The following is a 9,263-nucleotide window of genomic DNA, read 5'->3' on the forward strand; positions in this document are numbered from 1 at the left end:
GATGATGTGCACATGCAAGTTCATCAATTGTAACAAATGTACCACGCTGGTGGGGGTTGTTGATGATGGGGGAAGCTATGCCTGTATGGGGACAGGGGGTATATGAAAAATATTAGTGCCTGTCTCTCAACTTGGCTATGACACTAACACTGCTTTTAAAAAATAAAGTCTTAAAAGAAAAAAAACATAACCAAACACTGGGGCAAATGGTATTTCCAGCCTGGGCACTAAAGAACCTTGGGCAAGTCACTTAAGGGAAAGGGACAGCTATCACTTATTATCTATATGTGGCAGGCCCTGCTCTAAGCACTCTTCATGGGTTATGTCTGCTTCCCTATTTGTTCAATGAAGGGGCAGGATCAGGTGATCCCCAAGATCCAGCTTGGGCATCTACCATTAAGAGGGGCTGTGCTCAGACCACCAAGCCAGGGGAGACTTGGAACAAGGCAGCACCAGGGAGGGCCTGAGACTGGGGCCCTACAAGAACTTTCCAGAAATCCACAGGGCCCTTCAGAGTCTCTCAGAGACTCCTGGAGCTCAGTGCTGTGTCACGGTGCAACAGCCACATTTTGGGCTGGGACCTGCCTTGTCCAATAATATGGCACTCTAGGAATTCACTTTTCTGTTTTCCCCAGCAAAGTTTCTATTCCACACTCTCACTTCCTACCCAGTATGCCCCGCCCGACACCCTGATGGAACCATGGCTTCTAGTCCTCAGAATTTACTGCAGCCACCTTGGCCCTGTGCATGGTCTCTGCATTATGACCAGATGGCAAAGACCAGGGGGACTTAGCGCCATGAGTGCTCCCCTCTCCTTGCACAGTCACCCCCATCCATACCCATGGACTTCATCATCAGCGGTGAGCTTGGTGGTACGGATGGTTCACAACCGGAGAGCTGAGGATGGAAGAAGTCTTATTTAGCTCCAGTTTCCACATGGTTCCATCAAATCATACAGTTCCATATAGTTCCTGATATCAAAACCGAGACTCGGGGCACCTGGGTGGCTCGGTCGGTTAAGCGTCCGACTCTTGATGTCGGCTCAAGTCGTGATCGCAGGGTCCTGGGATCGAGCCCCGCATCAGGCTCCCTGCTCAGCGGGAAGCCTGTTTCTCCCTCTGCCCCTGCCCTCCCCACTCTCTTTAAATAAATAAATAAAATCTTTTTTAAAAAATGAGTCTTTCAAGGACTTCCTACATGTATGGAATCTAGGAAGACCATACCGTGGCTGGGAGATGGTACTGTTGGTGATCCGAGGATTCAGAGCGCTTGGGACAATCATTTAAGTTCTTATAAAGTTATTTCTCTGATTATCCTATGGGTTTGTGGGCATGTGCTGATTTGCAGGCCTTACCCCAGACAAGAAGGTTTTCTCATATTTACAACAGTAATAGTGGGAGTGGCCATGGTTATTTTCTGAACACCTAGCACGTCTCAAGCCCTACACATATATAATTCTCATTCGTATTGAAGCCTCACAACACTCCCGGTCTCCAGATGAGGAACCTGAGACTGAGAAGTGAAATATCCTATCCAAGGTCACACAACAAATAATTGTCAGAGCAAGAATTGAAACCCAGGCCTGTCTGATTCCAAAGCCCAAATTCTTTCTGCTGTGCCCTGCTGTCTCTCAAAGTGAAAGGGGCAGTCCTGGGGAGCCTGGGTGGCTCAGTCAGTTAAGTGCCTGCCTTCAGCTCAAGTCATGATCCCAGGTTCCTGGGATTGAGTCCCAATATCGGGCTCCCCACTCAGTGGAGAGTCTGCTTCTCCCTCTGCCCCTCCCCGCTCCAACTTGTGCAGTCTCTCTCTCTCGAATAAAATCTTTAAAAAAAAGAAAAAATTTAAAAAATTTTAAAAAATTAAAAAACGAAAGAAAGAAAGAAATGGACAGTCCTCACAGCTCTAACCAAACAGAGGCGGGCTCACCCCCAAGGTGCCGAAGAGACTGCCAACAACAAAGGCAGAGGCAGGAGAGGCACACAGGGGCCCAGCTGGGCCTGCAGGGAGGACTGGAGTCCCTCAGGGGAACATGCCTCAGGCCCAGAAGTGCCCCCTGCACTTAGAAACAGAGGACACCTTCACATTCCTCCCCTAGCAAAATATTTCCTTGTTGGTGGAAAATAGGATCAACTCAGCCCAACTCCAGTTACCCTTCATGCAGACTTGGCCTTTCCCGCTGGAGGCCAGGCCCTGCTGGGGGTCTGGACAGCTTTCTCACCAGGGAAACCCGCCTTCCTCCCTTCCTCCTCCAGTCCCCTTCCCTTTCTTCCCACAGAAAATCTCCAGGCTTCATTCCCACAGGAAATCTGGGGAGGGCAGGAGGGAAACCCCTTCCTTGTTCTGCTCTCTTCCCCCCCAACCCCAGAAAGCGATTTTTCTCCTCCGCCCCGGGGTTCCTCTCCTGCTGCTCAGCGCTTCCCCAGCCTTCACAAAAGAGGCTGTGGGTGAAGGGCTTTCCATTTAATTTCATTTTTCATCATTTTTACCCCTTTTGGATGGTTCGCATCTGAGAGTCTCGGTGGATTAACTGGCCAATCAGATTTCATTATGAGTCCAAGTAGTTCTTATCATTAAACCTGTAATTTATTTCTTCTGTGTTTCATAAAATGTGAAATATTACCATTCTCTGGGAGCTTGAAGAGAGCAGGGATGCTCCATTAAGTCCAACACTGCTCCTCCATAAGAGACCGTAATTATATGCGGATTTTTTTCTAACAGCTAAGTTTCTACTTGCGGATGCTAACAAAAGAAATAAGCTTTTAATCCAAACATAATTAATATGAATTACCTCCCCAGTACACCCTGGCTTTGCACCATTAAACTTAATTTTTGTTTTGCATGATAATTGTGTTATCATTACCGTTTATAGGAGAACTCAGGGACCCTCACTTTGTTTTCAGTCAAGACCAAAGGAACTGGAAATGACTTCCCTCCCCTCAACCAGCCTGAAGCCTGTTGGCCAGTCTCCCTGACCTGGCCCTCCCTGCCCCTTCGGCCCAGGGAGCCCGGGGCCCTGCGCCACCTCAGTGGCCACACACTTCTCTCCACGAGAAGGAAACTGATTCCTCCTCCCGTGGTGGAAGCTTTGCTGGGGCTACTGCCCGATCATCAGCATCTCCATCGCCATCATCATTATTATCATAATCGTTATTCTTGTTCCGTACTGTAATGAGCATTGCGCAATTTCTTTGCTACCTTGCTACTGGCTAGCTCTTCTAACTCTCTGGGGAGTCCAGACTCTGGGTTATTTAAGCAAAGCCCCAGAACATCTTAGATAGAGCACCAAAGCCCTGGGTTTTATCCAAGCTTCTGTTCAATACTCTGTTCCAGGCCACTTTCCTGTCTCTCGCACCCATGTGCCTCATTTACCCGCTTTCTCTCCCATTCCACTTTATACGGAAGATTCTTCTTTTTTTTAATAAATCTGAGAAGGAAACTAATACCTTTGGAGCTTGGCACTACATTTATATATCGGCATTCCTTCATTGGTCAAAGCATTATCGAATGGGCTACTATGGTCTACCACAGACTAGATACTGTGAGGAATTTTACATATATATATGTAAAAAATATATACATATATATATATATCTCCCCATGACTCCTATCATCAAGGAATTTATAATCTAGTTGAGGGAGGAATACAGATGCCCACATGTTAAAAAAAGGAGAGGAATTAAATAACAACCCAAAACGACAACACCAAAGATGGGAAACGGAGCGCTGGCTGGTGCACGCATCCGTGGAAGAAGAGATGGCAGGCATGTTCGGGGAAGTCATAGTGTGGGAACAAGAGCTTGGGCTGGACTCGAAGGATGTGTAGAGGTGAGCACGTGCAGGTGGAGAAGGGGGAGCACAGGCGGGAGGAACACACAGAGTGTGGTCTAGGACAGTAAGGGAATCCAGCAAACTAGGTGAGGCAGCCCTGGAGAGGAGGAGTAGGAGACAGGAAAGGTCATTTGGAGTCAATACAGAGAGTCCCAAATACCAGAGCAGCTGATAGGGCAACATGGAAGAATTGTAACTGGGAAGTGGTGGGGGTGGTTTAATGGACGTGACTTCGTTAGCTGGTCAGTGTGGGAGCACCTGCAGGAGGGGGAGACAGGGAGAGGCAGGGCCAGCGAACCGTTGCAGCAGTGAGTGGAGATGGGGGCTTCTCTCAGATGGGACAGCAGGAACTGGAAGGAAGAATACTGAAAAGAGAATCCAGAGGACTTGGTAAGGAAAAGGAGTGAGAGAGCAAGAGATGGAATACATGGTAACTCACATTATTTCATAGACATGGTCACTCTGGGTCTACTACAGAGCACTCAAAACACAGCACATGGGGCCTGGCACAGGGCAAGCACTCGTGACTATTGGCTTTTGTTGCTATTATTAGTATTAGTATTTTGTCCTATTTTATCTTCTCACTATCCCTATGGGATTGTCCAGGATAGTTCTGTTATACTATTACATAGCTGGGAGAGCCACTGAGGGACTAAGGAATGACTGACATGTAATTTTTTTTTTTTTTTTTTTTAGTAACCAAAGCAACAATAATTGGTCTTCAGACTCTTTCCTCAACAATATTGTTTTTAAAAATCAGGATGACAATAATAAGCAACAACCAGGCCAAACCCCAAAATTATGACTCCTATCTTCAAGGAATGGGCGAGACTCCTCACCAAAGTGTTTTCACATGCAGAAGCCATGCCACCCAATGGTATCTCTCCAATCTCAACAAGCTTTCTTCTCTCTAGGGTGGTGGACTGGGGAGTTGACACCCTCATTATTCTTGAAGTGCATTGTATCACAAGGACCTGGAGGATGTTTCTGATGCTGCTTTACCACGATATTGGCTCCATTTTTCTTGTCAATCTAGTCACCAACAATTCAGAGAATGCATTGCTTGCAGAGAAATTTTGCTCTAGGAAAGACCCTTCTGTGAAAGCAACACTGATCAATGGCCCAGGAGCTGTAAATAGGGAACACAATTTTAAGTTAATACAAAGGTTGATTTGACAAACTGGGTACTTGGTCCAAAGCAAACCCAATGAAGTTCAGTGGTAATCAGTGTAAAGTTTTAAACCTATTAGAAGAGGGGGAAGTGATACCATTAAATAAATAGGTAAGGGGCGCCTGGGTGGCTCAGTCAGTTAAGCGTCTGCCTTCAGCTCAGGTCATGATCCCGGGGTCCTGGGATTGAGCCCCACATCAGTCTCCTTGCTCAGCGGGGAGCCTGCTTCTCCCTTTGCTGGCCGCTCCCCCGCTTGTGCTCTCTCTGTCTCTGACCAATACATAAATAAAATCTTTATAATAAATAAATAGGTAAGAATAAAAAAGTGGAAAGTGTGGGAAAGAATAAAAGCTACTAAGAAGAGAATAGCAGATGCAGAGTGCATAACAGGTAAGTGCGAATCAGCAGGCAAGTCTAGTGCTTTGCTGGGTGGTGGGATTGTGCCTGCTGTGTGTTACCAATCAGTTGAGAACAGTAAGTGTGAATGTAGAATGAGACAATATTTGGTAGAACAACACAGGACCAGCTAGCAACCATCCTATGAGAACCTGGAGTTGGCCCCCACTGGGCCTTCATGCCGTTTGGGGCTGACCAGCTGAAGGGAAATGGGAAAAGAGCCGGGATATCAAGGGGAAGAGAGTAGGGCCTTGAATTCTGGAGTCCAGAGTGGAAAATCTAGGATGAAGCAGGTGAGTGGCACTGAGCTGACTTAACAGTAGGCTCCAAGCCAATGAGAGGTTCTTTCTGACAGACACAGTGCCCAGCCTGTCCTCCCCATTCTTCGGAGGGGGAAAGAGCCAGTGATGGGCTTTAACTCCATCAAAGACTCACCAACCCCACAGTCATCTCCTTGGGATCGCTGGCTTTTAAACCTGTGTGGAACAGGTTTCTTTTCTCCTGTTTCCTTACCTTATCTCCCTCCATCTCTCACATCCAGGACATCACTGGATTGTAGATGGCAACTTGTATCCACCGCACTCTTCAGACACCTGATGGCCAAAATACCCTTTCTCGTGTCTACACCTTCCCCACCCTCAGATAGTTGAGAATATACCCAGAGGAAGGGAAGGGCCTATGTGATTCCCACTTCCCAACCCAACGGAACAGGGCCTCAGCCCTTTCACCAGCAGGAATGGTTTCGTGTCTAAGTTAAATCAGCAGCAATGAGATCCTGTCTGTCTTCAGTGGTCCCTCGCAGGAGACAGCTCTGGGTATTGAGGAAGAATCTGGTCTCTGGAGACAGAAGGTTTGGAGCCACAGGTAAGTTACCTAACTAACCTCTCTGTGGCTTAGTTTACTTATCTGTAGAATGGGGACAATAGTAGTACCTACCATGTGGGGTCGCCATGAAGATTAAGTAAGTAATATGGGTCAAATGCTCTGAATCAAGCAAGGCACACCTTCAGCTACTAGGTAGATGTTTGCTAGTTGTTTAAAGACTGTTGCTTTTTCATTGTGAGGAACGAGGTTGATCTCAAACCCGCATTCACATCCTGAGATTGTCATTATGCTATCATAAATACCAGCCGTAGGCCTCTTTATTTATCAGATATCCTACTGGCTTATATGGATATTTTATTCACCAGGCAGAAAGCACAAATGCTCAATCTGCAGTTAAAAACTGTAGAAAGACACAGTCTTGCTTAGAGAGAGGCCTTTATGAGATTTTTTAATAGAATAATATATGCATACTAAAGAATTTTTGGCAAATGTACACACAAAAGATTTTTTAAAAATCTGTCCCATTCACTACTACCCGTGGCCCCTACTTACATTTTGTTACTTTTTTCTTCCAGTCTTTTCTCTGTATTCTGATGGAAATTTTAATGCCATTATAACCCTTCAGCATGTCATCATTTCCCAAAACTCCATTCTGCAGAACTCTCATGCTCGGGGATGATCGTAGATGTTGGTTGGATTAAGGACTACGGGGTGAAATAAGTTCAGAAGCAGTAGGTCAAACCACAGAACTTCTCAGAACCTTCTCTGTTGATGTGCATCAGGAAGTCCTGAGTGGGGCATATGTACCAAGCATTTCCCAAATATATTTGACACGGGAGTAGGATTCCAAAAAACACACTCTGGAAAACCGCTACTCTACAATTTTGTATTCCACTTGTCATAAGCATTTCCACATTTTTCATACACGTTCTTCACATCCTTTTAAATCACTGCATAATAATCTACTAAGTAATCTATATGCCATAGATTACTTAACCATTTTGTTACAATGAAACATTCAGATGAATTTCAAATTAATTTCCAATTTTGCTAATATAAATAAAGCTGTTTTTTTGAACTGTAGGTTTGAAAAAAATGAGAATGTGTTTAGGATTAATTTCTTAGGACAGATTCCCAGAAGGAGAATTACTGGGTCAGAAGGTATTCGTGTTGTAAGTTCAGGGTGCCTGGTGCCAATTTGTTTTTCAACAGGTCTGTATCCATTTTCACTACCCAGCACAGTGTGACAGTGCCCACATGCCACACCCAGAGCTAGGCGATTGGTCAAAAGGCTAAAAAAAGTAGGGCTGCTGATGGCTACTTTCATCAGCCTTCATTAGCACCCCCTCAGGTAACAACTTTTGCAGCTGTCAGATCTGGTGCCAGCCCCTCGACCCTTTCCCCTGCTTCTCTCTCTCCCAGCTCCTCAGACACAGGCTCCAGTCTGGGCAGTGTCTGAGCTAATTGCACAGAATAAAGCCCGCACCCATACCCTCACCTCTAACACTAGGGAGGCACGAAAGAGGTTCTGGTCCCAGTAGGGTGCTGGTAAATATAGAACACCAACTCTCCAGGGGAGAAAAGGCCCTGATTGGTGGCATTTGCCACTCCACAGTATTCATACCCTCCCCATGGCTGATTTCAAGCTAACAAGCTGTGAACAGAATGTCGCTGGGCTTGGAACTCCGAAGAGGTATGCCCAGAGGCTCCTGTGAGTCGGTAGGGTGGGCTCCAGACCCCACTGCCCAGCCACGGTTGCTAGCCCACTGAACTTTCTTCTTGTCTCCTCCCTACATGGCTCCTCCCCACCCCCGTCTGCATTCCCCTCCATGTCCAACCACACCCAGGATCCACGGGAGCCCCTGGGGCTCACACAGCCCCTGAGCTGCAATCCCCTCTACACACATCCCAGACTGCGGCTCAACTCGATTCACTATACACGTCCATGGGGTTCAACTGCCAAGTACCCTAGCCCATAGATACCTCCACTCTATGCCATCCACTCAGGCTGACACCACTGTGCCCCTGTCCCCCACCCCATCACTCTGCTCTGGCCACGAAGTCTTGGCCTATCCTGCCTCACGCACGCCCCCTGCCAGCTCCTTGCCTCCCACTCTACTTCCATAGTAACCACGCCCCTCACCTTCTTTGCCTCCAGTTTCCCACCCAGGATTTACTCCATGGATCTGGTGACAAATTCAGTTTCCACCTTCATAAACAATTAGATGATATTTTTAAATCATTCTCTCTGGCTGTTGCCAACCCTTTCCCCAACCCCTCCCCCTCTACCACACCCCTTGAACATGTACACACCCACTGAGGATTAAACAGTCCCTCCACCCCATGAGGAGACCCTGCTGTTTTTCCAACCGTCCACCCCCAGGACCAGGCACCATCCACTGTGTCCTCCACTCAGTACAGTCAGGGATGCTTAATTTCCAGGCTTGAGGCCATCAGACTTCCGAGCTTGACTCTTAGTTGGAACATCCTGCTCTGTGTCCCATCCGTCTGATTAGATAACCCCTAACTGTCCAGTCCAAACTTACCACTGGAAATCACTGAATCCCCTTGAGAACCAGCTGCTGCCACGAGGGACGAGTAGAGTCGGCCATTCCTAATGTCGGGAGTCTTAACGAGAAATCACCCTCCCCACCACTGCATACACTGTGCCCCAAATAAGGCTCCCCCAGCCCAGCTGCTTGCTTTCGCTCCCATGGTCCCTCGGACCACCCGATAGTTCTCATTTGTCAGCCACAGCTAGGATGAGTAGGCTAGGAGTGCAGAGGAAGAAAGAGAAAGTGAAAAACACAAGAGGACAAGGAAAAAGAAAAAGAAAAAAAAAGAATATAGAAAGGAATAGTAGGGTACCAGGGGTAACAGAATGCGTCATGTTCTCCAAAATTCCATTGGGATTTCCAGACCTAGGAAACATAAATAATGGCTTCTACTTAAAAACGAAACAAAACCAAATGGATGAATTACTTTTAAGATTCCCAACCAGGAGGGTTGCTGGAGTGGGGGGTGGGGTGGGAGGGATGGGGTG

General features: G+C 47.0%; 1 long non-coding RNA gene across 1 annotated transcript in view; it reads right to left on the reverse strand.

Annotated features, from left to right (window-relative positions):
- Positions 1–4,566: 4,566 nt before the first annotated feature.
- The window catches only part of LOC145717882 (uncharacterized), a 102,028-nt gene continuing 97,331 nt past the window's right edge, over positions 4,567–9,263 (reverse strand). Inside the window, exons 4-5 of the long non-coding RNA XR_014141381.1 lie at positions 6,773–6,924; positions 4,567–4,957 (exon numbers count right to left, since the gene is read on the reverse strand). This is a non-coding gene — a long non-coding RNA (uncharacterized LOC145717882). The remainder of the gene's footprint in view (positions 4,958–6,772; positions 6,925–9,263) is intronic.

Source organism: Leptonychotes weddellii, chromosome 2 (assembly GCF_054177405.1).
Source record: "Leptonychotes weddellii isolate Sample4059 chromosome 2, ASM5417740v2, whole genome shotgun sequence".
In the NCBI taxonomy this organism is placed as follows: Eukaryota; Metazoa; Chordata; class Mammalia; order Carnivora; family Phocidae; genus Leptonychotes; species Leptonychotes weddellii.